Source organism: Pogona vitticeps, chromosome 2, assembly GCF_051106095.1.
Source record: "Pogona vitticeps strain Pit_001003342236 chromosome 2, PviZW2.1, whole genome shotgun sequence".
Lineage (NCBI taxonomy): Eukaryota > Metazoa > Chordata > Lepidosauria > Squamata > Agamidae > Pogona > Pogona vitticeps.
The window spans coordinates 110,698,952-110,706,234 of record NC_135784.1 but is presented as its reverse complement, the minus strand read 5'-3'; the positions used below and the strand labels follow the sequence as shown (position 1 = coordinate 110,706,234).

General features: G+C 41.2%; 1 long non-coding RNA gene across 1 annotated transcript; it reads right to left on the bottom strand.

Annotated features, from left to right (window-relative positions):
* Positions 1-1,038: 1,038 nt before the first annotated feature.
* LOC140704507 (uncharacterized) lies at positions 1,039-6,367 on the bottom strand. Its single transcript, XR_013541913.1, has 2 exons — positions 6,210-6,367; positions 1,039-1,637 (listed from the first exon to the last, which is right to left on the bottom strand). It is a non-coding gene; the product is annotated as an uncharacterized LOC140704507 (long non-coding RNA).
* Positions 6,368-7,283: the final 916 nt, after the last annotated feature.

Below are 7,283 nucleotides of genomic sequence, written 5' to 3'. Positions count from 1 at the left end.
TTTCTTTCAACATGACCGGCCCCATAGTCACCCACTTGGTAAGACAACACAAACCCCAAAGGCTTGAGAAGGTAAAATCACCGACCACTGCAGTGTCTTATCATTCTGATGAGCCTTCTCCATCTCGCATGGCAGAGAGAAGGGCAGTGTTACCGTCCTGGGTCATGACACCACACCATCACATGGCAACAAAAAGACTGCAGAGTCACGAGGCATAATTTACCTTAGCCAGTGCCCCTTTCTTTCCAAGGAAAACCAAACAAATGGTGCCGGGAATGTAAAGTTCACTGCAGCTGCACCCAGCCTTTGCATGTTCTGCTGCAGTGTCCTTGATCACCCTCTTTCTACCCCAAGCTCTTCTTTCTCACGCTCTCCGTTTTTCTAGCTTAAACCATTTTCTGAAACATTCTGTGCCTTTTATCTCCGTGCTTCATCAGTTCTCTGTATCTGTTCAAGCATACATCTCCCTCCTTTACTCTGCCGCATTGTTTCTCCCTCTGCCTCCTCTTGCACAACGGAGAAGCTTTCACTTGTTTACCACAGCATTACACACTGTCCTTGTGTCCCTTTTCCCTATACAACAGAGTCTCATGCATGTCCACTCAGAAGGAAGTCCCACAGAGTCCAGTTTGCGTTACTTCCAGGAAAGGGTCTCTAGGCTTGCAGCCCTAGCAAGAACTGCTGCCTGCAGGCTGAATGAAGCTGTTCACTGTATCACTGGGATAAACCAAACAGGGCACCAATAGGGTATTATGGCACCTATCTAGTAACACTGGTTGATGAAAATTACCCTGCACAGAAATTTCAGCTTCTTATAAAGTGGTTATGAAGAACAAAAGAACAACATTGTGCATTACATTTTTAGAACAACTTATTATGAATAAAAGTAACCCTTCTCTTCTCCCCCTCCCTTACTGCAGTCACCAGAAGCCATTTTTATTCCACAAATGTGCTATGTTGGAAAAAGAAAGCAGCACTAATTTTGGTTTGTTCAGACAACAATTCGGTCTTCACACAAAAAGATGCACAGAGTCTAGCTATGACACAGTTTCTGCTGTATTATGGACAGTTTTTGAAATATGAACAATGCATACAAATAGATGGTTAGCTTAATTCTATATAATTTGGGTACAGTTTATTTGGAATAACATTATAGAAGAAATGGGCATATCCTGGAACACTGGTATAAATCCTCAACCAAATAATATCAAGAAGATTCAGAGATGTGCAACTGTGAGTCCAGTAGGTTTCTTCTATGGAAGCAACATACGGGGCGGCCAGGTCAGCAGCATCCTCTACCCTGAGATCAGGGCTGAAATCTGAGATTGACAGGTGGGTGCTTGCGATATCACAGCGACAAGGAAGGCAAGGATCGGGAGGGAAGGAAAAACAACATACATGCACAATTTTTAAGGTTTATCACTCTGAAGTGTCCAGGAAGGAATGTTTGCTCCAAAAATCCAGGCATAGAACATGTTCAGGTGAGGGGGCACACAGTCCCAGTCTATTGAACATCTCTTGATCCTCTGGCCACTGTTCCTCTAAACTCTGGGTCAAACTAAACATATTTCCTTTGATCGACCAATTTTTCTTCCCTTGATGGAATTTCCTCAGAGATATGTGAGCCGCCTTGGGTTCTTTTTAAGGCAGGATAAAAATATTTTAAATAAATAAATAAATATGTGTTCAGCAGATTTGCAAACTGAGAGCATATTTGCCACCCAGTCACTAACTATCACGCAAAGGACATTTAATGCAAAATACTACATAGGTGAAGAAAACAGTAAATTGTCACACAAACCCATTTCACCACATCTTCATCATCCTAAACATTTGCTAAATGTATTGTCTAGTTTGACTCTAAAGTTGCAACCTCTTGCACATGTAAGTCCCACTCAATTCAATTAGGCTTACTTCTAAGTCAACAACTTGTACAGCATTGTCCTGTAAACTGCTCCTGATAAATTGGTCTGCAATTCTCAGCAGCCCAATTTATTAAGAAGCTATCATTGAACTCATTGGGACTTACTTCTGATGGTTCGGAAGAATTCCTAAGCTAACCATACAGCTCTTAATGCAGTGTTTTACTATGCATTATTCAGAACAGATTAAATCTTAGTAGAGAGTGCTTTATATTTTTTTGAGGAAAATATGCTGGAAAGATATAGAGGAACACAAGAAAAAATGATAAAGACGACCCAGGACAAAAGATTGAATAAGCATTTAATCTTAAAAATAAAAGACCTAGGGAACATGAGATTAGATTCCAAATGTATAAAATATCGTAATAAAAGAGGCCAAAATCAATGTTTCCCCATAATCACTAAAGTAGAGGGGAGAGGAAAAAGAAAAGTAATAAGATCAGTTGTAGAGAGAAAGAATTTTAAACTTGAGTTGTTTGACACTATGTGTGCTCCCAAGTGATTTGACTCTGTGTGCTTCCAAATGAGCCTGAATGCTTTTTAGGAGAGCCATAAAACTTTCCTCTATCGGTTGGCATTCAACAGCCAAGGCTTAGTGGGCAGAGTTTAGGTTTAATTGGGTATTGGGTATTTTGTATTGATTTCCTGTATTTTACAATTAACTAGCTTTTTACTCACCACAAGCCCTGGAAATGGGTGGAATAGAAATAGAGTAAGAGACAAATCTGGCCCAATATTTTTGTAATCTATGCACAACATTCCCTTTTATACAAGCGGCTAGCTCTAGACATCTGATTTACAAAATCCATCTTGATTTAGAGATTGGCTGGGCAACAGAGCAAGTTAGCATATAAGGTAGGAGACCTACGTCAGTGGAAGGTTTTTGAACAAACCGCGTTGTCATAGACCTTTCTGATCCAATTAATTCTCCTCGGTATAGTGAGCGGGACCTTGAGTTATACTGCAGCCTTGCCGTTTGAGGGCATTTGAATCCCTGCCACTTGCAGCTACCCTGGCCATATAAAATAAAGGTCCAATCTTTTACCACTGCGACAGCTGCAAGAGACGTCAGCCAAGGGGACTTGGATAGCCACTGGCAGGTCTGCCAAATTGTCCCTCTGCTATAGTGCCACAGGAAGCTCAGCCATTTCACTCTTGCTTGGACTGACGCCTGCCCAGCCCGGGTAATGAGATGAAAGCGCTTTGATTTGCATGCCTGCAGCAGACACTGCTTTCCCACCGGGGTAGCCATATGTGCAAAACTTCAGGTGTTCTTAGCAGTGCTCTGTACACACAATGCAGTCTGCTTGAGGTCTGTGTCTGTGTGGAGGACTTCCTCTTCATTGTGAGGCATTGTAAAACATTTCAGACTTATCTCTTGGCATTGGCAATGTAGATTTCATCTAAATAGAGTTGATCTCATTGCTCTAAAATGGGATGTTACTGGATAGCATCTTTGTTTCATTAAGAGATAATGGAACAGACAACATGTGCATGCCCCCAACGCCTGCTTTTGTAAGGCCTGCCAGCATAGCTTTTGTGTCCCTGGCATAGACCATTGCATGCAGCTGTTTGTCAACTACCTGTGACTCAAAATTAGGCAAGGTTATGCACCTGAAACCCAGGTCATTATTTGCATAGAAGAGCTACAGAAATGGAGCAGTTGTTTTCCAGGATTAATCGTACTTTGCCAACCTAGCACTTCTGTTGAGTTTCCATTATCTTCTGTGGATATAAACCTTGGATAAGAGGGAAGCAATCACATAATTCCTGACCTTTGTAGCTTAAAACGTGTCTCAGGTAGAGTCAAGCTGGGTCTCTGAACTGACTGACTGAAATACCACCTTTAAAAAGAGCTAGTAGTGAAGTACGGAGTCTGTTTGAGTTCCATTGAATTGCACTTGTATAAGGACTAAATCAGGATCAAGGTCAGGATAAGCAGAAGGACAATAAGTCAGGCCTATGGTATGGACGCAATGAGTAAATGGCAAACTACCAGATTATTGTGAATCTCTGGGCAGAAACAGGTAAGAGACCAGCATCACAATGAGAGATGAAGCTCCCTTAAGATTTGAATGAGCTTTGCTTTTCCTACCACATTTGTGATCAATCAGAAAATAAGCAGTGGGTCCATTTGCAAGTCAACTGCACAGACAAGAACAATTTAAAAACATGCCATCTGCAGAGGAATAATATTTCATCACTTTCTAACTATGATATTTTATCACTTTCTCTGATACCGTCTAACTCATAAACACATCAGTTCTTCTAAATACCCTAAACCAGAGGTATTCTCCTTCCACAGCCCCAAGATGAGTTTCCATTGCCAACTTTGTGGACAGGTCTTTTATGATATGCGTCAATGTATTTTCTCCAGATTTTTCCCATCACACCCAGCTAATGAGTAGAGCTGTAGTCCAAAACATCTGAGGGGAACTGGGTTGGGAAAGCATGGTGTAATATGCCCCGAAGTCATTGTATTACCAAACGGAAAGAAAAGAAGTCACATGGGTACAATAAGCAGTTGTCATTCCAAGTTTCTTACATTGTCAAGTTTCAGTTGTTATTCAGAAGTGAGAAGAAAGAGTGATTCCCCCCCCCATCTTATTTATTTTCTACAGTGCTTTAGTTTACATTTGTCTTTGGTGAATATTCATTGCAGTTGTTTACTAATATAAGACCCCTAAGACCTATGTGAACATATGGCATTGTACTGTGCCCAGGTTTTTCAAGGCCTGCATGCAAACATCATCCATGTGATACTGTTCTGACTTTATTAATCCAGTAGTTAACGTCCTGGTTGCTCAGCAGAGTATAGCTAAACAAGTTTGTGAAAATTCAGCCGAATATTAAATCAGTCTTTCCTCCCAGACATCCTGCTGCCTCCTGAAACTGCAGACAGTAATTCCCTCTGGAGTTAGGAGTGCTGTTTCTTCTCGATCCACAGTAGCTGCTGTTGACAGCAGTAATATACACAAAGCAGAAAGCGGCGTACAGTTTGATTTTCTCGGAAATTGGGTTATTATGGCTGGCAAACTTGAGCACAGAGGCAATCTGACAAACAGACACATCTGACAGGCCAATCATATAGCTAGATATCTATTTGCTTCATATGATGCATTTGTTTTTGGGGAGGAAAAGCCCTCCATACAGAATCTGTTTCCCCAGAGCTCTGTTGTGTCTCCATTGAGTGTAACAGACTTGCCTCTAAGGTGAATACCAAGCACGGGATCAATGGGAAATTAAATTGTTGTATGTGCGTGCAACACACACACACAGACATACTTGAGCCTCAGTAGCAAATTTTTGGCTGCCGGAATATAAATCTCAATTATTTATAGAATCAAGAAAGAGTAAATGATCCTCTGAAGCTGGCTGTGTGTGTTATAATGCTAATCAATTTATATTATTTATTTCCTAATTTTCCTTTTAGGTCTTGCATGGTGCTAAAAATAGATACTCCCGATCTCTGCAAAAAGAAAAAAAAAAGATTGCTTTTCGCGTATTCATCCAGGCTGCCTCTCCACCCACTTGGTTATCTTTCTTCCTGCTGCTTCCACAAGCGGGAGTCATCGCAGCAGTCAGGCAATTATGTTTCAAAGCCAGAGAAAGCTGTTGAACTTTGCCCAAAACTGCTGAAGCAAGCAGGAAAAGGCACAATTTGAATGCACAGCACAGGAAAAAAATGGGTGTCTTGTGATCAAGTGCATTCAGGGCAGGAGCAGAAGAACAATGGAGAGATGGTAAAGCTGGAACAGGCAGCTAGCCCAAGTTTCCCACGAATGAATGCTGTGAATGTGTGGGAGCCCCCCCCCCGTGCATGCCAGTGTGCTCATCCATCTATGCATGCATGCATGTATGGATGCATCCACCCACTCATAGGCACTGCTGCTTATAGAAAAGAAAGCAAGTCTCCCCAGTTTGCCAAGATCCTGTTTATACACAGTCTGTGGAAACAAATACTTCCATCTTTTTTAAAATCAGGAGTAGCAACTGCCATGTTGGCTTTCACTGAGAACTGGGACTTTATTGTCTATGAAAAAAGGCCTTACACAGTACAGTATCTGCTGTTTCTACTTTCTTTTCCATGACATGGTCTGGCCTGCTGTTCTGACCCTATGCAATGATTCCACAGCGTACTGTCTCTAGGAGTCCTGGCTGCTCTAACTATGCTTTTCCCATCAGCCCTGTAATCCCAAAATGGATGCAGTGTCAAGAAGCTTGCTGACTTCACAACTGAGTGAAGACTATGATAGAAATGAATACCTACCCATGGGCAACACTTACCAGTTTACTCGAGTTAACATCCTTCTCTCTCTCATCTTCTCTCTGCACTCTCTTCTTGTCCTGTTTGGAGATGCAAATCAGGAAGAAAAATGGTGCAGCTGCATATTCTCTGGGGGAGCAGAACAGAAAACAGCCTGGCAATTTTGATTACAGCAGAGACACAGTGACTCAAATGACATGTGACTGAGGCAGACCTGTTTAAACCTAGATATGCCCAAATTGTATGTAAAATGGAGGCTGATTTGGGGAGAAAAGTATAAAGAAGGCTTAGATGAGCTAGTATTTTGTCATATTATAGAGAAAAAGAATTGATATTTGATTAGGCTTCTGAATGAACAATTTGTTATTAATCTATTCTGGTTCCTTTTCTGACACAAACACAGCTCATACATTGTCCAACATGTTTGAACATAAGCTATACAAATGAATTGTATACATATACCACTGGTTTTGTAGTAATGTAGCCCTACCCCTCAAAGATTTATGCACTTTGTAGATCACCTGCAGGGCCAGTATAACCCATTAAGTGTTCCAGAGTTTTAAATTTTTGGTTAAATTCTTTTAACTATGCAGCAAAAGTGCAGGGATTCAGAGCTGAATTAGCTTCAAATTCCCAGATTAGTCCACACCCATTTTTTTAGTAACCGGTACTTACAGTCTCATTAACTGAGACATTAGTAGGAGATAAAAATAAAAGGTTTCATTACTTACAATTGAACAGTTCAAACAGCAAACTGACAAACATAACTGCTTTCAACAACAGGCCTCAATAGATTCACTGCTTCCAACAGACAAAAGAGATGAAAGAGACAGAGCAAAGTGTCAGGGCTCTCTTTGATTTCCAAGATAGTAAAAGACACTATTCCGTGTCTAAGTCGCACTGACCATGTGACCACGGAAGATTGTCTTCGGACAAAACGCTGGCTCTATGGCTTGGAAATGGGGAAGAGCACCGCCCCCTAGAGTCGAACACGACTGGACAAAAATTGTCAAGGGGAACCTTTACCTTTACTAAAAGACACTATCCCTTCAGCAGTGTTGAAGACTCAACAACAAGTCTACTTATCTTTTGTA